General features: G+C 39.7%; 1 pseudogene; it reads left to right on the top strand.

Annotated features, from left to right (window-relative positions):
• LOC133378815 (uncharacterized) overlaps nt 1-21,485 on the top strand; it is a 41,354-nt pseudogene extending 19,869 nt beyond the window's left edge.
• The last annotated feature ends 883 nt before the right edge of the window (nt 21,486-22,368 follow it).

The following is a 22,368-nucleotide window of genomic DNA, read 5'->3' as shown; positions in this document are numbered from 1 at the left end:
GGGTGGGGGGAGAGTGAATGATGATGTTGGGGGGGGGGCTAAAAGATATTCTGTACAGTGATATTGTTTAAAAAATTAAAGCAAGTTCTCTAAAGTTACTGCATCAACTCTTTGTTGGTAAACAAGGACTAACTTAGCCTAGCCGGATGCCTGTTGCCTAGCAGAGATGATTCAACCAGGAAAGCAAATTACCCTATATAGAATTCTTCACTGGGGTACTTGAAGGAAAAATAACATACAATGAGGCATGACTGACAGGAACAGAGGAGAGCAATCTTTTGTTAACCGGTTCTATATAATACACATCAATCAGCCAGCAAAAGAAGGTGTTCCATACAATAAATCATGTGTCAGCTATGGCATTTAAGATTTTCCTAACAAAGTAGAGTCAAACAGCAACTATTGCTCTCTCTGCTATTTATGCTACCAAAGAACATATCCTCTGCATAGCCACAAGTTAGGGCCAGTTCTGATCAAATGTCCAATACTCTTTATTACCGTCATGTGTAAAACTGTTATAAGCACTGCACAAATGCTAGACAGAAAATGCTGGCTCAGCTCCACAAGGGGGGCATTAATAAATCAGGATGCTTTCATGGAATCCAGACCTGCCAACTCTCTCATACTGAGAGGACACCTGATATTAAGGGAGTTCTCTGATATTAAGGGAGAGCCTCTGGCTTTGAAATCTAATCTGACCTTGTCTCTCTCTTTGTCCCCCCCCCCCGGTCAACACCATCTTCACTGAGGCTTTTTAAATGATATTAAAGTAATTTCCTCCAAGAACTTGCTTGCTAATTAAAACTGGAAAATTGGAAGAGCCAAATGAAAGCAGACTTTTGTTCAAGACTTCAGCTCCTTTGCAAGTAAAACTGCAAGAAGAACTTGAGAAACCTTAGCTCTTTTGCCTCAGGAAGGAACCCCTATCCAGTGACAGAACATTGTTTGATTGAGAACCTAAGTCCAGGCACTGGCTGAGGGCCCCTGTGGTTGACAGGAGCCCCTGGGGCTGAGTGAGTATAACTGATGTGGCCTGGCCTATTCAATGCCCCAGCTATGGCAGTGGTAGTGTAGGTGTGTCACCGCCACCATGTTTGCCAAGGGCCCATTGTAGTCTGGTGCCAGCCCAGGAATGTGGCTGATTTTTTTAAAGTGCTTCCCAAGTTTTTTTTTAAATCATTAAAAAAAAAAAAATCCTGAAGCAGCTATATGCTTGTTGCAGTTCAACAAAACGTAGGCTAATTTATTGAACTCTGAGTCTGACTTAGCTGGCTAACCCTAGAATGATCACAATATGCAACCAGAAAAATTAGAATCAGCTATATGGCACTTATGAGATGCACTTTTAATAATTTTATGTGATTTTGTCACTGCAACTTCTCTGTGGAGTCCATTTTACCTGTGGGTCAGTAACAAATGATAATGATCAAATTGATCATGACCATCAGGTGAGCTTACAGCTGAGCCAGGATTTGATTGTGGATTCAGCAAGTAGATAATTCCCAAATCCAACATTCTGTCAATGAATCATGCTGGAGTTTGTAATTTGCCGTAACCATACCTGGTCACATCTATAGTGGTTAGATGTTTTTACATAAACCTGGAAGTTGGGGAATGAAATAGAGCACATACCTTCAACATGCAGCTGCCAACTTTGGTTACTACCTGAAGGGGAGGGTCTGCACTATGCATGGGGGAGAAATTCAATTCAGTTCACATTTAAAGGTGGACCTACCTCATTCTCACGTTCCAAACTAATATATGAACTAGCTCAGTCATCCTTTGAAATTTGAACTTCTTCATATTTTGCAGTGCAGAAATGGAGATAAGCCAAAACTGACAGATTTGCCTGTCAGTAGTCCCCAGTCATGGGAATGGCCTCATCCACAATGGTCTTGAAAATGCAGCATAGAACGAATAGACAGCAGCATCGGGTGAATGTAATTACTGGCTGAAGGGTGGGACTGCTGGGTTGTCTATATACGGCATACATTAATTTATCCCTCTTCCAACTAGAGGCCACTTTTCACACTACTGTTTTCAAGACATAAGAGAAGTTCCTGCCTTCAATCCTGTTTCTATATATATACATGCAAATATATGATCTGAATGACAATCCTCCTTCACTTGAAAATAAAACCTGCCAGCTGTGAGTACCCTTCTAAATCATAGTGTGTCCATAACTCTTGTTCCTGAGGCAGCTGTACTTTCATTCTCAGATATGTTTGCAGCCATTTTTATACATGGGATCCCCCCCCCGTATTGTGTTTTGAACTGAAAAGGGGTGAAGGAAACTCAAATAAAGATCACAACAGCAGACAGCAATATCTTGAACACTGGAGCAGAAGAAATCCTATGCCAGTAGATGGCGCAGTGTTCCAAGCTTTGGCCAAAATCTGAAAGGCTGGAAGATGCTGCGTGTACTAGGCCTTTCAAAATGTTAGGGTGTTTTTTTAAAGCACTTTAAAATAGCCTTGCTTCTTCGAAAATTGTGCATTTGCAAAGGACCACCACTTCTGTATTAATTGTAATAACATGCAGTAATTAAGAGGGTTTAAAGAACAAAATAAAAAAGCAACAACCAAGTAAGTGAGATGTTTTATCTGTTTTTCATCTTCATTTAGGACTAAAAAGCATTGCTGTAGCAGCAGATATGAGCAAACCAGAAGATGTGCAGATGCTTGATATGATCATGGCTAAGTGGAACACAGTCCATATTGCAGTAACGATGCAGGGATCAACATGAATTCCCCAAGCGAAGCCACTTCAATGGAAGAATGGGACAAAACTTTTAATGTAAATTTGCAAGGCTTGTTTCTGTGTTACCAGGTGAGTATAGGATCCTGGGCCATTTTATATAAAACATGTTCCCTTTGTCAAAGTATTCAAACCAATATTCTCAGACATTTGTTGGCATAATCCTTGCTACTTTACAAAGTCTAACAATAATAATTTGTCACCACGATATTTATTACTAAGATGTTTCCAGAGATGGATGTGATATCTCTTTATATTGGGCATTTTAATTTTTTTAATCCTGTAAGGCTGATATTTAGCTGTTCTGAAATCCTGATGAATAAATCTTCCACAAAACTTCTGACTTACTTTTTCTTTTTAAGTCCTGATGTATGTACTGCAGTTACAGGGCAGTATCTCACAAAGTAGCTCCATTAGTGCAAGGTTTCCTATTTGTGTAATGGAACTTCCCCTCCATCTTCTCTCTCCACGTAGCCCCCCCGAGCCCTCCCAAAATCTGCTCCAGAACAGATTGAGGAGAGGGAGGGGAAGTTCAGCTGTGCAGCCAGATGCCCTTGAACTAATGGAACTACTTCTACTACCCACAGTCTGCCAGGTAGTCCCTCGCCATGTGCTGAGATCTTGAATGAATAGCTCCTTCAAATTGGGTTCTTCAAGTTGGGACATGCCTTCAGCATGCAGCAGTTGGTGAAAATAGGCATGCTTCTATCATGTGAGTCACTGGAAACAAAACAGCTGGTTGTATGTAGGTGAGGAGCAAACAGAAGTTACTGCACAACTGAAATGTTACTGCACAACAATCTGTACGCTCCCCCAAACTGTGCATGGCTGCAGATGTACAATGGATTATTTTATTTAATGGGTTTTCCATGTTAAGAGGAAATCCTAATTAAATGTAACAACAACAGGCTGGCATTTTGATGATACTGATGTCATGTGGACAGTGAAAGAAAACTTACATGCATGAACACTGATTCCACCGCAAACCTCGTTTGGAAGCATTCCTAGTTAACATCTGATATCACCACAAGCGTCTTACTGAATCAGAATAGCCACCTATCATTATGGTTTGTAGCCAGGGCTGGACACTTCACCAGAAGTATCCCCTTGCTATGGCTTAGCTTCTGGAGATTTGAGATGTACAGCTTCAGTACGTGAAAAGCTAGCCTAGATGTGCAATGAATTGCCATGGGATTTATGTCTTTTCTTGAATTCTCTTCCTTATGAGAATATCAAATACAATCTAGTAATTGCCATAAAACTAAGCATCAATGGCAGAAATATAAGCAATCACTTTAGCACATTTCAAAATATAGGCCAGTTAAAACAGCTAAAAAAACATGACAGCAATTATCTGAACTCGAAACCTCTTCCTTCATGGCTAGCTCTTTAAAAAGGCAGTCTGAAAGAGGTTCATTTTAAACATCCGTTTAAAACTTTGGAATGTTGATACAATGAACAGCTCAATGAGAAGAGACTTCCACAAGCTGCCCCCTCCCCCCCCCACAGAAAAGGCCCTCTCTCTAATGCCTGCTGAGCTGTCAGGTTGGCCAATGAGCAGATCTCAGTGCCTGGGCGGGCGCATATGGGTGAAGACGGTCCTTCAGATAACTTGGTCCCAAACCATTGAGAGCTTTAAAAGCCAAAAACAGGACCTTTGAATCAGGCCCACACAGACACCAGTTAGCAGTGCAATTGGTACAGAATTGGGGCCTCTTGTTTCCTTCATCTTACATCTGCTAACGCCACAAATATTCAAGCTAATATTTTCAGCACTGGCTATATGGATTTAAAACAGAGGTCCCAACTTTGCCAATGGCTTTTGGGAGCCACTTTGGGAATACACTAACATGGCTATAGAAACTATCCTGCATTAACCATATCAAGTTTTTACATCAAGCACTTAGAGAGGGGGGAAATTAGTTAGCACATAAACTCTTCTGAAAAGTGAGGACTAATTTATTATCATGTCATTATTAGCAGAATCACAAAAGGGGTCACTGGTCTTTCCTTTAATTTCAATCACAGGCTGCAGGCCGCATTATGCTGAATCAAGGATATGGGAAGATAATTAACACAGCATCTATGGCAAGTTTAATAGGTGAGTGATGAGAGCTAACAGTTGTGCTTCAGAATCCATATTTTAATTACTGCCAATGCTATTTGAATCAATTAAACCTATATTGCACAGAAGTAAATCACTGACATTTTGTATTAGGGAAAATGTACTACAAAAATTTTATTGAAATCATTTTTCAACATTTATCTCTCCTCTCCATTTTAGAGCACTTATTACTCCTTATAGGAGAGGTGGGGTTAAAACTCTCTGAAGCTGACACATTTTATTATGCAAGAAAGTTGGGTATAATCTACGTCCACTGTTAAAATGAAAGGCATATTATTTCTTTCACTGTTTATAGGGTATCCTACAGGATTTAGGGAATGCTGTATGCAGGATTAGAACTCAAGCCTCTTGCACTGGTTGGTGCACGTTTCCTCTTCACAGTACACTCAGGAGGCTCACAGCCAATCTACACAATGCAGAATGAGGTAGTAAATGGTAAAATTCTGAAATGTAGTACTTGAGGCTACAGGTAGGGTGCATACTCATATATATTATTATTTTCAAAGTTCCCCCACGTGAAAAACTTCCAGCATGAGCATGGAATGAGCATATCAGAAGATATCAGTGTAGATTTCTCTCTAGCATGGTAAATTTACTGCACGCAGGAAGCAGTAGGCGAGGGAAAGTCATACTAACCTTAAATCTGGCACAGTAGAGTCCACAGTTCTACCACCTTATACTAGGGATGGGGGAGAATATCCACTAAATCGGACTTGGTATCAGATTCCGACTGAATTTGACAGTTCACTGTCCTTTTGGACCGGCACCAATTTCTTGTAGCAGGCCGCGGTGTAATCGGAATGGATTTTGCAGCCATGGCTGCAATTAGCAAGATTTCCCCCCCTGAATTTCCCCCCTTTTTATGTAATTTTCTTCATAATCAAAGCTGCTGCATTCGTAACTGCAGGTATGATAAAGATCATCATTTGTCCATTATATATTACTAAAAAAAAGTGTTGTTATCACAATATAACGCAAAAAATATTGGCTGTCTAGTCTGCCATAGACTATATACATCATCAATGTTAATTGTCAAATCATCCTGAGACTTCATGTTTTTCAAACAAGACATTGCAGAACATTCAGAATCTCCATCCTCTTGCACGGGAAACGTTATGATGATGAGACTGACCCGTGCTACCTGCCCCACCCCACCCCGCTTTCATTGCTGCTGTTAACCAAGGGCTCTCTCTCTCTCTGTGTGTGTGCTAAGTGTGTGTGTGAACAAAAATAAAAGGTGGTACTAATGGTGGTGGTAATGATGCTGCCGTACTGCTGACAAACTAATAGTGAATAGAGAAAGGGAGGGGAATCATTAAGCAGCACATCAGTTAGCCTGAGGCAAGAGAGGGACTCAAAGGCAATTATCTGTCTCATTGATATGTAAATAGGAAAAAAACCGATGTGGAACACTCTGATCGTTCACATAAGCTACCTAGAAATTACACATTTTTTTCCCACCGCCAAAAAGCCCCGTCAAATACTGTCATCATTTACATAAGTATTTACGTTAATAATTACGAACTTTTTTTGCCACCAAAACACACACACTGCAGATTGAATCACCCAATAAACACACCACAGATCAAATCGGCATGTGCCAGAGCAAGCGGGAACAAAAAAGGGAGGATCAGGAGCAAACGATGCAGAATACAAGCAGATTGCAACTATGCAGTGAACCCCATCCCTACCCTTTACTATATAATGCATAGAACGACCCTGAAGAAACTGCAGAACCCATACTCTGGCATAGTCTTCTGAATTGGTCAGACAATCTGATATATACTTAGGCCAGCCCTTGGTCCTAGAAAGGGAAGGGCCATGGCTCAGTGGCAGAGCATTGGCTGTGCATGGAGAAGATCCTGAGTTTGCTACCTATCTGAAACCCTAGAAAGCTGCCAGTCAGTGTGGACAATAATAATGAGTGGAGGCCCCTCATTAAGGGCAGGTGGGCCCTGCCCACCCAAACCACCCTAAATCTCTAAACCCGTAGCCCACAGCCCTTTCTCTATTCCTTACATTCATATTCAGTACAGTACTTCACATTTAGAGACACTCTGGACTTGTTTCTGTCCATCTTCTATTCTGGCCAGTCATCTCTGCATAGCACAGCCAATCACAGTCATTGCTATGGTCCCACCCCTGTCTCCAAGGGCAAATTTCTAATAGGAATGGCTTAGTCAGACATCCCCTCAGCATCTCCAGGACCTCCATTTTGATTTTATTTCCCATCGAATAAGCTCTAACCAATCAGGAGGAGTCCCTCAGAAATGCATTGGAAGTTCCATAGCATTAGGGCAGGCCTATGAAGAGCCTCCCCAATGCATTTTAATCTGAGCCAATCAGATGCATGCATTTGCAATCTGCATTGGCTCCTCTTGAGTTTGTGTTGCTATTCTCTTGCTTTGCAACCAGCAGGCTAAAGCAGCAGGAAGCATGATTCTTCCTCTGCGGCCAGCCTTGGAAAGCATCAGCAAAATGTCTGTGTGAGTTCACTTAAGTATTTCATTGTGCAGGGTAGGTGGGTGAGTATATGTTGTTGCACGGGGAGCAAGGTAAAAACGGCAAGTGGTGTGTGTGTGGGGGTATGTGTTGGTCCTGAGAGGCCTTTTGATGATTGTTGGAAAGGGAGGGGGAGGATGGCAGTGGGGGGTAGGCTTTGGCCCTGGCCCTGATCGGCCTTTTGCTGACTGTTAGAGAGGGAAGGGGAGGAGGCAGCGGGAAAAGCAGGACCCATATGGATTACTTTGTGTGGGGGTGGGGTGGGTGGGTGTGATTGGTGTTTTGCACCTACACAGATGTAGCTTGAAAGAAAAGAGTGGCCACTGTGTTGTCTCTGTGTGTGCACATGTAGGAAGGCAGAAGGAGAGAGTTGTTTAAAAGAATTTTTTAGTGTTGTTCCTGGCTGAGTGGGGATCTTCCAGACCCTAGTTCAATGCTCCAACCATGGCATTTATACATATATAGGCTTGCCATATTCCTGTGCCACAAATCCAGGCAGGCTAATTTGCATATTATGCATATTATTTGCATATTATGCAAATTATTTGCATATTAATATTTGGATTGTCCAGTTGTTTTGTTTATGTGCCTAGGAATTAGCACCAAAACCCGGGGAAAGATGTGAGAAATCTTTTGTTAAAAAGCAACATTTTCAGCCTTAAATGCCTAGACTCTAGTTTCCAACACTATGGAATGTTTATTGATTGATTAAGAGGATTTATATCCTTCCCTTCTGCTGTTAAAAACAGAGTTCAGCACAGCTTACAAATATAATAAAAACAATAAAAATACACAATCAATATAAAAACATTAAAAACAGAAAATAGCAACAAACATAAAGTAAGTCAGGGCAGCAGTACGATTAACCATTACATTTACGATATATTTCAGAGATGTGATGGGTGGAGAAAAACAAGAAGCCAAAATGTTTTTTTGGAAAAGGAGTCTTTCACACCACATGCTCAGTTCTAAATACTGTTGCAGCAAGTTTTACAAGTTCCTCCAGTATTCCACTGATGCAGGCACTCAGACATTCAAAGCATCTGGAGGTTTCTTAGGTTTTATAAAAGCAGAGCTTTGCTTAACTCAAAATTTCTTCTCCCTTTGATCAACCACATCTACACAGGTTCCACCTCCATACTCAAAATGAAACTGGGCAACAACCCCACACATACCTTGCTAATTAGATTACCAATGCCAGGATGTCTATCTTATTGACTACCCTCCTGCTCCCCCCACACACCGGGCATCATGAAAGACCCAGTCCTGGGATCAGAAAGAAAATAAATATCTGGTCTGCTTCAAAGTACTGATAAGGCTCTTGTTTTTAATTAAAATAATAATTATAAATTCTTGCTCTTATCACTAATGGGAGTTAATTATCTTGCATATGCTGCTGTTGCTTCTATGGCTGTAATGGAGTGAGGTTAAAGATAAGTGAAATGCAAATAGGAAAAAAACAACACAAAAGGCAGTAACACTTTCCTAAATGTAATACCATACTAACCACAACAAGATTCCTATGAGTAAGGCAGAAAACTAAGCATCTCACAACCAGTCAGGATTCCTCACCAAAAACCAAAAATATGATAAATGAAGAAATATTTATATAAGCATGACTATCAAATATATTTATTATTTACACAAACTGTAAAGATATTTATAGTGCAATCCTAGCTTTATTTATTCAAAAGCAAGTCCCAGTGTATTCAGTGGGGCTTACTCAAACAGGGACAGAAATGCAACCTCAAGTGATAAGCAACTTCATGCACACAACCCAAAATTCTGAATCATGCCACTTTACGCTGTTTTGCAACTGTTTATACTTGTTTTTATGGTTATTGGATTTTAAATGGCTTTATTTCTTGTTGTGAGCTGCCTTGGTTTCCAACCGTACCTCACAGGGTTGTTGGAAACACTCCATACACACACACACACTGCAGGTGTATAAATACATACAGCCCATATAATAGTTTATTGTCAAACCAGTTGGTCATTGCAGAAAAATCAGTATTAGTTTTTAAAAAATCAGTATTAGTTTCCTACAGAATAAAAACTGTAATATCTAAGTAAGCCCTGCCTACTTGCTTTAAAACAGGACTGGAGCGGGAACAGAAAGAGTTAGAACACAAACACAATTCTTTTTTACATTCACTCCAAAGTCCCATTGATTTTCAGCACATTCATAACCATGTCTACTCAAAAGTAAGTCCTATTGAATTCAATGGGATTTACTCTGGGCATATGGGATTAGCATTGCTTTTACAAAAGCAAGTATTGGGAAGGTTTTCAAAACACTGCCCAGGATCTGACTCCTGCACACAAGAGGAAAAAAACCTGAAATGTATATACTTACCCAATTTATGAGATTTTCAGATAAACGGGGGGGGGGGAGGAACCACCATTTTCTGGCCTTGCAATGAGGTTTTCTAGACACTGCCTCAGGTCAATCAAACTGAAACACAACCCTGGCTTCACTGATTGGCTACAATCCTGAACGGGCAGGGTTAAAGCTATGAAGTGCTATACAGTACTGTTTAAAGAAAGATCTAACAGTCGAGGGGGCGGCTGACGTTTTTATGTATATCTCGAGAACCGGACCACCTAGAAACTTATTTTTTTTAAAAATTAATGCGGAGAATCCGGGCCAAATGGGCGCCGGGTGGCATGCAAAGAATCCAGGTAAAACCCGGCTAACCGGGCAATATGGCAACCCTATACATATATAAATGCTCATTTTGTTTTATCAATAATTTTGTTGTCTTTTGTGGACCTCTTCTAAACCAAAGTAAGGCACTTTTCAGTTGTTTAGCTTCTATTTGTAAAACTGAAGTGTTTAAGCATCCACAGAATCTTTCATTGCAGGAGGATGAGAAGAAAACCAGACCTTGGCCACCCTCCGTGACCTTGTTGGCCACATCCCTGTGACCTCATAGCAGCCCCACCAGTTTTAGAGGGCACTAGCCGCCACTGCTATGTACATTCTATGTGTGACATGTGCTAGTTCTGCTCTTGCAGAACAACTTGGTTACTTGCCTCTGTTTTATATTATTCATATGCTTGCTTGTACCCAACCTCTGCCCTATGGCTTGTTCCCTTGGCTGTCCAGCCTTGCTTGGTTTCAGACAGTCGTCCTTGTTTGTTATTGGCAATGACCTTTCAGATCCCAGCCTTGGGATACTGCGTACACTTGCATGCCAGCTGGGCTCTCTTGCCTTTGCTCTAATACCAATTGTTATATTTAATGCTTCTTGCCAACAGGTGTCCCCACTAGTGCTGTTGTGTCAGCAACGTCATCAAGAAGCCAATAAACTATTGCAACATATGGAATGAAATCCCAACTGCAGAGCTAATCTGGAAGGCAGTTACGTGCTGGTGAACTGAGGCCCATGTAACAAAAATTGATCAATTACACAAATTAAGCATAGCCCTTTAGGAATTTGTTTTATTGGTCTGGACATCTGTTGCAGGATTGTCCAAATCCAAAAATCAAATGGTGCCTGTGGGCTGCCAAGTTAGGCAAAAAAGAAAAAAAAAGACAGAGATAAAGAAATCCAGTAGCTATAAAAGTGCAACCAAAAAGCTCGATATTAATATCATGTCCATCTGCTGAATGTTACATAAATATGCAGTCTTTTTATTTTCCTTGGGAATAACATTTATTTTTACTGTGCCCAGTTTGACATTCTATGACATTCTGTTCAGTTTATTACTTAGTAACTTCAACTGTTTCTTCAGGAAAAAATGCATTTATAATGTTGCTGTTAATTTTTTTCAAGTGCTTTTACCAGCTGTTTCACTTATGGTTTTTAATACCAGAGAAGTCGCTCTTGCCCAGGTGTAAGGCATTTTTGCAAACAAAAATAAGATTTTTTAAAAAAATCCTGGTCTCAATTTAGGATAAGAACAAAAAGGTAAAAATTTGCAGTTCCCTGTATTGTTTATTTGTCAATGGTAATTTAGAAGAATCTCTCCAATATCTTACATAGAACACATGATGGAAAATCTAGAGTGCACCAAACGCTGTGCTGTACATAGTTTGAATATGGCTTTTGTGGAGCTTTTGTGCAAGTCCTATTTGAATGAATGAATAAATGGAATTGCCATTGTTATTGTTTATTTCTATAGCACCTTTCAGCTAAAAAGGTATCCAAGGTGGCTCACAAAAGTTGACATGCACATACAAAATTCAAATGAAAAATGCAACTTACAAAATTTTAAGATAACAAAATATAAACTTTTTAAAAATACTAAAATACTTCCATATTCCTGTCAAAAAGCAAAGGACAGTCCCCACAAAAATAGCAGAGAGAGCGGGAGTAAACCTTTGGAGAGCATCTCCTCCTCATAAGGATCCCAAGCAGGGGGGGTGGATAATCTTACCCCTTTATGGTCAAGTACAGTCACTTTCCTGCAGGAATGCCTTGCAGGAATGGAGACTGCACAGCAGCAATGCTTGGTGGCCTGCTCTGCGTAGCTATGTGTGGCATTTAATCTGGTTATGCTGATGGCCAAAAATGCACTGGGAATATAGATTACAAAAGGACCATTTAAAAGGTTGGTGATTAGACATGGTTGGACTGGCATAAATAAATAAGGAGGTTTCTTTATCAAATGACAGAAAAACAGAAGGCCTGATTATTTAGACTAGAGAAGCAAGACATCATCATGATGCTGATCACAATACTCCAGCATAGATACTAGGGTTGTTCACTGGCTTTGACTGAATCCCAGGTACTGAGCTGAATTGGGCCAATTTGGGTCAACCCAAGATTGGCTGGAGAGGGTTGAGGCAGCCCTAGATCACCCGGTTCAGATTGGGTCCACTCACAGCAATCCAGGGCTGCCAAAGGGGGGTAGTGGTCTGGAGAGGGTTAATTAAGTTTTAAACCCTAATTAAACATGTGGTGGGGATGAAAGAAGGAGACGCAAGAAGGCAGGCAGGTTGTCTTAAACCCTAATTAAACACTGTAGAAGGCCCCCAAATTAGTTTGGATCTGGGTTGGTCAGCCCTGGATTGTGCTGGGTTGGATCAGGGTCAAAGCTTCAAACCGGGCCCCAAATCAAATTGTGGGAGTGGTGCACAGCCCTAATAGGTACTCCTCATTCTCCTCAAAGGCTCATTCATATCTTAAGCTACCCAGTGAGTATGTGGATTGCCCTTCTGGATCTGGGCCTGGCTATTTTAAAAGCTACCTTAAGCAGGATCATTTCTCATGAAGGAACATATCAACTAATGAATTAATTAATTTTGTAGGTGCCTACTACTAAAAGTAGTCTCAAGGCAACTTACAATACAAAAGTTCTCTACCCCCCCCGTGTGTGTGTATTCCCAGTGGAATATTCATGAGCTATTTTTACAAAACATTTAGTCCTGAACTCAGAAACACTTGCTTAACAGCTCTCTAAATTTTCATGGTGATACACAAAACAGTCAGAAAGAATTGAGAGTTCAAAGTGTAAAAAGAGAGAAAAAAACCAGACCCCTGTTGGACTTTTTTCTGTCAGTGGTCTCATAATTTGTTGAAAATAATTAAAAATCATCCATGTTCACAGAGTACCTGTAATCCTATTACTGATCTTGCCCCATACTCTGACTTTCATCTTCTGCAGTTTAAAAGTTTAAACAATGCCTGGCTGATTTTTAATTAATTTAAGAAATTTAGCACTGAAGTCAATGATCAACCCAGGCATGTTCAGTAAGAACCAACTGTCAGTATTCTAAAAGCCAGACTCCCAGTTGCTGGGCTTGCCGAATCAGGGGGCCACACCCCAGAGCTTGGAAAAGTTACTTTTTTGAACTACAACTCCCATCAGCCCCAGACAGCATGGCCACTGGATTGGAATGTTAGGAATTGTAGTTCAAAAAAGTAACTTTTCCAAGCTCTGCCACACCCACACCAGTCCTTTATTTCACTTTAGACAGTCACGGCTTCCTCCAAAGAATCCTGGGAAGTGTAGTTTGTGAAGGGTGCTGAGAGGAGACTCCTATTCCCCCGAGAGAGCTCCAGTGGCCAGAGTGGTTTAACAGTCAGCAGCTCTGACTGAAGCTCTGTGAGTGGAACAGGGCATCTCCTAGCGACTCTCAGCACCCTTCACTAACTACACTTCCCAGGATTCTTTGGGAGAAGCCATGACTGTCCAAAGTGAAATAACGGTCTGGTGTGGATGTGGCCAGGGACAGCTTTGGATTAAATTTGGATGGGAGGTTACATGTGCCTGCTGTAGAATAAAAAGGTGGGGAAAACCCTGAAAAAGAATGATACTGTTCACACTGTTTTCCTTTAGGAAAGGGGCTTTCCCTCTGCTCAGTGCCCACCCATTGAACTCAATAGGCATGCAAATGATCAGATCTGCCTTTCCCCTCCTTCCCCTTTCCTTTCCCTTCCTCCTCCCTTCTTCCTCCCCTCCCCTCCCCTCTGAACTTTGGGCATTCCACATGCAAAGTATGTGTGCTACCATTGAACTGTGGTTGGGGTGGTTGGAGGACAATAATGAAAGACAGAAAGAATAGCAGAGAACACATGGAATAGATTGGGATAGCCAACATGGTGTCCTCCACACATTGTTGAACAACAACTTCCATCATCCTTAACCATTGGTCATACTGGCTGGAGCTCATGGCTCAGCTGTAATCCAACATCATCTGCAGGGCACCACTTGGCTATCACATACAATAGTGAATTGCTTTTAGCAAGTTTAGGCAAGGGTGGGAAAAGAAACAGTCGCGGGGAGCTGATTGCTGGAGATGGGAAAATCAATGGATCTAGAAAGGAATGCCCTGAAGGCTATGGTCTGAAGGCACATGAGGCCCCCATGTTGCAGAACCTAAGCAGGTCTGGGTCTGGTCACTGCCGGGATGGGAGAACCATATGTATGCCGCCTTGGGTTTCTATGATGAAAGAAATGCAGGGTGTGCATGTAATAATATGTGTATTTAATTTTATGTACGCCGCCTTGAGTGGCCATTCATTCGGCCAGATAGGCAGCCTAAAAATAAAATTTTATTATTATTATTATTATTATAATAAATAATAATAAATAGATAATTCAGTAATGGATGGGCAAAATAAGATTGATATTGTTTAGCACACCTTGATGAGATATTGAGGGGCACAACAGAACTACAAAATCATTGTCTTTGGACAACAAAGCACTGGAGATATATTATTATTAAAACTTATTACCTGCTCTTCGTCCAGAGGTCCCAGGGTGGGTTACAACAATTTTAAAACATAAAATTAAACTGTTAAAAACAACCTCAACAACAACAACCGTGCCAACAACATCCACCACCAAACAACAACAACAACAACAACAACAACATAATAATAATAATAATCTGTTTATCTACAAATATAGAAGCATAGCTTATTGGAAGCAAACTGACTCAGGCAGCACAATCACTGATCCTTCATCAGGTTCTCAAAGAGAACAATGGCACCCAGTATACTTCAGTTTTAGTGATCTCCCTCTAAAAACTCTCAGCTCTCTATCTCTGACACTCGCTTAGTAAAGGGCTTTCCAAAGACAGGGTGAGAGAGATTTCTAGTCACTAAGGACTTGCTAGTTTTAAGCCCAATCAAAGGCACATGCAAAGTCTCTTAAAAAGTTTAGACTTCTTTTTCTGAAAACAAATTGTAATGTTTAAATTGTTTAAATTATGTGTCGGACTCGGAGCACATTCAGCATCAGGTCAATACAAATGGCTTCTAGCACTTTAGTAGCCCCTGACTGAGTCTAGAAGAATGTTATGATCCATGTGCTGCGTTCACCTCAAGAGAACTGAGGCTACGCATACTACCCCCAACTGTGGTAAAGGCTGAACTATGAATGTCAGACTGCTGAACTTTGAAAAACTGGGGTTGAATAAAGTAATAATAATTTTAGAGTTGGAAGGGATCTTGTATGTACACCATCTATTCCAACACCCTGCAGAATCTGCAATGCAGGATATAACTACAGTATATCTGTGAAAGGTGGTCATCCAGCTTCTGCTTAAGTGCCTTCAGTGAAGGAGAACCCATTGCCTCCTCGACAGTCTGTTCCAGTGTTGAAGAGTCTTAGTGTTGAAATGCTTGTCCTAATGTTTAGCCAAAATCTGCTTCTCGCCATTTCTTGCCTTTGGTTTTAGTCCAATGGTGACTAGAGGCTCCATGTCCCAGGCTATGGTCTGAAGGCACATGAGGCGACCACCCTGCTGAAGCTAAGCAGGGTCAGGTCTGGTCAGTGCCTTGGATGGGAGACCTCCTGGAACCCATATGTAAGTTGCCTTGGGTTTCTATGATGAAAAGAAAGGTGGGGTATAAATAAATAAATAAATGTCAGTGGGGCAGTGGAATATGCCCTGTGTTTCAGACAAGTTCAGACTAAAACCCGGAGCAGATTCCACTGCCGCACTGACATGGAGCCGCCATTGTTTATTTATTTATTTATTACATTTATATACCGCCCCATAGCCGAAGATGTCTGGGCGGTTTAGTCCTATCCTTTGGAGCAACAGAGAACCAAGTGAACTCTCTTATGTGTGACAGCCCTTCAGCTATTGCAAGACAGCTATCATGAATTCTGGCAAAGAGAAACAGATGATGGAATATAGATAAGCTTTCAGACAGCATTATCTTTCATGAAAGCAGCAAAGCAGGACTCTTCTGAGCTGAAAGAATGTATTCAGAGTAATTTACTGCTGCTGAAAAATCCTTTCCAGAAATAATTTCCTGAAATCATCGTTGCCATATATGACTCGATTAGAGATCCTGTCAATAATAATAGAGCACTGCAAATCATTGATCTCTTTTAGACTCTGCTCTAAAATTTTAATTTCAAAGCACATTTCTGCCTAAATTCTCAGCATTGAAAAGTAGTTCACTGTTCAGCCAGAAAACAAATGGTATTTCAAAATTCTGTTTGCAATGAATTTAAGCCCTCATGTCCTGCTTGTGAGCTTTCCACAGGCATCTGGTTGGCCACTGTGAAAACAGGATGCTGTACTAGATGGGCTGCTGGCCTGATCCAGCAGGCTCTTATGTTCTTAATATCATATCTCTGCAAAAGTGGGTTCTGAGAGGTTATATCAATCATGACAAAATATTACTCCAAAGTATATGTACAGTAGGGCCCCGCTTTACTGTGCTTCGCTTTACAGCGATTTGCTAATACAGCGGTCTCAATTAGACGCAATTAGACTAAAGCCCCACTCATACGGTGCTTGCTCTGCTTTTACGGCGGTTTTTGGGCATCACACGCCATTCTATTTAATGGGTTCTGCTTTACAGCGGGGGTCCGGAGTGTAACCTGCCGTATGAGGGGCCCTACTGTAGTGTGACCTGTAAGAAACTTGCTGTATAGAATGCTGCTGTATAGAATGCTGCTGTTCAAGATTCCAGCTAATCCTATCATTCCCTCTCCTTGGCTCTGTTTTCTGTCCCTACGCACTTCCATTCAGTCAGCATTCCATGGACAGAGGTTAAGGATAAAGGAGAACTCTGTATTCATCTGATTTATACACAGGATTTGGCAGTTGCAGTCAGTTCAAGCTTTTCCCAAATTGGATCACTTCTTGCATCGACTGCCTACTTATGCCTGAACCACTTGTGAATTGCCAGGTTTTTTCTTTTAAAGTCCAACTAATGATACACAAAATTATACACATTTATTTAGAAAGATAAAAGGCTTGTAAAAGGCTTAATTTAAAAAATCTTTAGGTAGTGTACATAAAATAATACATAATAATTATCAATAATACACAGATACAATCAGCAAATGTTAAAAAGCAAATTCTAAATTACATATGTGGATAGGCTTTTTAAAAAAAAATGTTTTTAGGTATCTCAAACAAGATAATGAGATTACCTACCTAATGTTAATAGGCAGGGAATATAATATGTATGAAAAAGTCAAGCCCCTTGAGGTATTCCGCAGCATAATATTATAAGTATTAAGGCATTTTATGCAATTGTAGGCATTGTTGTATGTATCTGTTATGTGCTGGTTACTTTAGAAAACCTCGAGTGTATCTGCTTAAAATATGCATATATTTATAATGATGTGTATAGTAATGCATATAATGTGTGAGAATTATTTGTATTTTTAGCAGCCCTAGAGAGATCAAGGAGTGAGATATGAAATGGAGAAAAAATCTATGTGGATAAGATTGATACTGAGATATTCAGAAAATTCCATCCCTCAAGTCAACCTGCATTGAGATGTTTTGGGGTGTTTCCACCCTGATGGATTTTTAAAAAGTTTTTATGTCTGCAAACCTCAAGACTCCCTCAAGCTGTCTGATATCTCCCTCTTTTATGTGGATTATGCCATTTTGATTATATAGCAACACCATACCCAGCCCGAGCATCAGAAATAGAGGGAATGATTTAAGAATGACTTTCCCACAAAGGAAGCTGCCTTAGATTGAATTAGACTGTTTGGCCACCTGGTTCAATATTGTCTACCCTGACAGGGTGTAGTTTTCCAGCATCTCAGACAGAACTCTTTGTCTTTACCTGGTACCTGATCCATTTAACTGGAGATTGAAATTGGGACCTTCTGCAAGCTGCATATCATCCCACTAACTAGGGAGGAATTTCATTTTGTAGATTTTCTGGTGGTATCACTGATAATAATTCAGCCTGTCAGTTACAAAAAAAAGATTGGTTTTTATTTGTTCTTAATAAACTAGGAATGGGGAGAAGTTCAATTCAGTTCACATTTAGAGGCAAACCTCCTAATTCACAATTTCCAGAACCGTATGTGAAGTGAAACACAGCAATCTTTTGAAATTCGCACTTCCTTGAATTTTGTAATTTTCCAGTCAAATAATGTGTACATAAACGTGTGCATTAGGGAAAAGTATGTATAAAATGCATATATTAGTGAAAATAACATATAAATACTTTATATTAGAGGAAATTGCTTGCAAAATGTGCATATTCAGAGAAATTTGCATTTAATTCTGATGAATTTTCATGAGCACTTTTAAAAACAAGTGATGCAGAATTGTGGAGAAGAGAAATGAACTTATGGCGGGAAAAATGAGAAACTGACATTGACAGATTCATCTATCACTATTAAAAACTGACTCACATTGTATATTGTCATGGGAGAGATGAAGTAGGAAAGGGTCCCAGAAGCTTTCTTTGTGAAAAATGTATGCTAACCACTTCAGTAAGCCACCTTATAGGTGTGGTCAAAACTAGAGGACAAGAAACTGGCTGAGTAAATAAATAAGTTTTTAGGTTTTCTGGAAACAAATGTAAATCTCAGATGGGGAAGATGCAAAAGCATTTGTCCCCTTTAAGCAAATACACAGTAATTTATCATAAACAGGCATATATTGAAACTTTAGCAGGTGCTACTTTTGCAAGGTTGTATGTAACTTGGATCTTGAGTAATTAATCAAGAAATTCCTCTCCTCTTCTCCAGCCCACATGGAGTGCCGAATGTGGGTACGCCAGACCAAACAACAGCAAAAGAGGAAAAATATTTGTAAAGAAAGCTGATTGAATAAATATGTTGGATCTGTAAAAATGATTTCTTTGTTGTAAAGCAAAGGGTTTTTTCTTAAAAAAAATTTCATGTTATTATTCAAGTTTTATTAAGCAGTGAAAAAAAGGGAGGCAACAGCTGGCAAAGGTTACAGTCTTATGTCTATTTAAGTGATTTCAAGTTGTGGTATGTTTTTACATGCTTTTGTACAATTCAACAAAAACACTCTTTTGTACTGTATTGATTTTAAGAAATAGTCGAGAATGCAGGAGGGCAAGCAGAAGGCATGTATTGGAAGGATAAATCTGCTACATCCTTTTCAAATCTTGTTTTATAAAATTCATTTATTCGGTTGAATTCTCCTGACTTTGTTATAGGATTGCTCCCAGTTAAATGAAAACCACATTGACATGCAGGAATAATTTACTAATGATTTGTTTTCGTCTTTACTTTTGTTGTACTTCGTTATTTTTTTAAAATATAAAATCCTAAATGCTATCCCACTTCCAACAATGTAAGTATACTCAAACCAATTAAAAAAAATCAAAAAAGGAAAATTGCCATGCAACAATGTAAGTATATTCAAACCAATTAAAACAATTTTATAAAGGAAAATTGCACTCACTGTGCATCACTGCATGATTTGGAGCTTCTTGAGAATGAGATGATGCAGGGATCAGGTTGGCCTCTATCAGAGATGATAGTTAAACTCCATAGACCTGTGACCTGAGGTGGAATTGCTCCCCACCCCCAATAATTCTAGATATAATAATTAAACAAAAATATGTTTTATGCATGCTGCTGTTTTGAAGCAGATTTAATGGTTTTAGCTGAGTTATAATGATATGTTGCACACATGTATTATTTAAAATACTTTTGTTTTAAGCAATTCTTAATTAAATGTGATATATTTTATTATTGGTTTATTTGAGCTGCCTTGTGAAATGCTGAAATTAACAATGGACCAACAGGATAAAAAAGAGGAAGTGAATTAAAATAGCCAAAGAATACAGTAAATGAATTTAGGTGTTCCTTCAAAAGCATTACAAATGGGCCTAAAATATGCCTTTTTCAACAAACTTGTTAAAACTGGTATCAGTTATGATACTGAACACTAGCATGCTCCTATGTCCCTCTCAGGCTTTTCAGAAATATTTTTTGTAAATACTACCCAATGTGATCTCAACTTAGTTTTCAAATATAATGAGAATAGTTGAGTTGCTAAAAATATGATGGATTCTTGTAGGTATATCAGCTTAAGAAAAGGGGTAGGGATAAGCAGAACTTACCAAAGTAGCTTGTAAGCGAGAACATTATAATTAATAAAGCCGATCATTTTTGTTTGTGACTGACATGTGACATTTGTGCATATTTATTTTGTTTTACATCTAAAGCAGCTATTCCCAATGTGGGCGGTAGCGCCCTCTGGGGGGCGTTACAGCCTTTCAGGGGGGCGTTGGCATGACTACAAACTTTAGGGGGGCGTTTGGGTTCATTAGGGGGCATTGACATTTGGCGGTCTGATGCGACAGTTGAAGCATTTAAGTTTAATTTTATTTAATACACAAATCATTAATTTTTAAACTGTTTTGTCCCCAGTTAGAATGTATTTAATAGTCTCAATTCATGGAAATAACACTATAAATAGTGTGTGCTCTTTAGTAAAGAAATTCTGAATAGCGGCCAGTGTCATATCAAGGAATGGGGATAATAGCGAAGCCCCCACACTAGTTAATGTTCTGATGCTGTCTTGAGGGATGTTGGAACCAATCACAAGAGAGTGTTTGATAAGCTGGGTGTATTGGTGGAGGGCGCATTCTTCCAACGGATGAGTGCCGTGTGCAAACGGGTGACACAGACAGTCAGTTATTCGCTGGTTTTCTTCAGGAATAGGACACACTCGCTACCCGTTGTTTCTGTGATGTTTAAATGAACTTGTTTAATGAAGCAATGCCAGTAAACTGAATGAGTTTGTTTTTAAGTATATTAAGTATAATAGGAAGCATTGGCATATACTTAATCTGAGGGGGGCGTTGGGCACAAAAAGATTTTGCAAAGCGGCGTTGGGTCAAAAAAGGTTGGGTAACACTGATCTAAAGCATCCAACGAGGCAAGTTGCTTTGAAAGACTGGGAATTTGGACACACAGGTATACCACTATCTGTATAAATGCCTGATCTTATATAACTTTGTACTTGTTTTATATGATCATGTAGGTGGTGTATAGTTGGAATTTTAAACTGAACAGGCATCTGTCTTAGCCTGCAACTAAGGATGAGGGAGAAATTCGATCCAGTTTCCATTTAAAGGTGAATTTACCTAATTTGCAGTTTTGAAAACACACATAGCCAAAATTCTCACTTCACCCACTCCTAACTCCAGTCCTATATATGTTCTAAACCTATGCAAATGATTGTTTCATTTGTAATGACTGTTTCTCTTTCAGAAAGTACTAAATAAATACCTATGTCTCTCTCTTTCTCTGTCTTCCCCAATCTACTTCTTCACCCACAGAAGCAAGTAGCTTACCGTGCTTCAGAAGCTGGGGTTGTAATATTAACGCAGACATTGGGGACTGAGTGGATAGAGAACTGAGAGTGAATTGCATTTTTCCATAAATAACATGTAGTTTTTGTGTAGTAAAAAATAAGGTGACATTAAGTAACTTTTCAAGTTAAGAAAATATGGGAAGGCAAAGTTGTTAATTAGCAAAACTTGTGTTCCTTAAAAAAAATCCTGTCAGCATAACACAAATGTAATCACCTGTGAAAAAGTGATCTCTATTGCCATATACACTTTGGGATTTTTGAAAAGATTTCACCATTTGATAACAGGTTTTCATGAAGGGTGGTTTTTAACATTTCTTTCCCAGATGAAATATTTCCTTACTACTGTCCAAGTCTACTGTGGTTAAAGAAAAGGCTCTGACACTTAATAGACAATGCTTTGCCCCTCCCAATCCCCCCTTTTACCTCAGACAAATATATAGGCACTTTAAAAGGCACATGATTATACTACTATCAATGAAATGTCATTCAGCAATAGCTGTTACAGGATACCTAGGTATAATTTTGTTTTTAAATATATGTTCATTACAAATTACATTTTACCTAAGTTTTGAAGGCTTAAAGATGGGAATTTCTGAAAAAGAAAAGTACAACAGGGTGTGTGTGTGTGTGTGTTTTCTTTTACAACTCACGCTCAGGGGCAAATGCAGCCATCCAGGCCTCTCTATCCTGCCCTTTGAACTCTCCCCAATCATGCATCCTCAAGCCACATCCTCTCTTCCTTGGCTACTCCCATCAATGGCCCTGCTCCACACTCTCTTCCAGTACTTTTGCCTGGCTGGGATGTGTTGTTGAACAGTGATAATGCCTCTTGCTTGCCTGGATGAAGGGGTGTGTGTGTGCATCCGTAAGTAGGCATACAAATCTTTGACCTTTGGATGGCTGGAATGTAGGCTAGAATATATACAAAGATAAGTGGCACATCTCTTGCTCT

Source organism: Rhineura floridana, chromosome 3 (genome assembly GCF_030035675.1).
Source record: "Rhineura floridana isolate rRhiFlo1 chromosome 3, rRhiFlo1.hap2, whole genome shotgun sequence".
Taxonomy (NCBI): domain Eukaryota; kingdom Metazoa; phylum Chordata; class Lepidosauria; order Squamata; family Rhineuridae; genus Rhineura; species Rhineura floridana.
The sequence above is the reverse complement of the archived record's forward strand: the minus strand, read 5'-3'. Positions and strand labels throughout refer to the sequence as shown.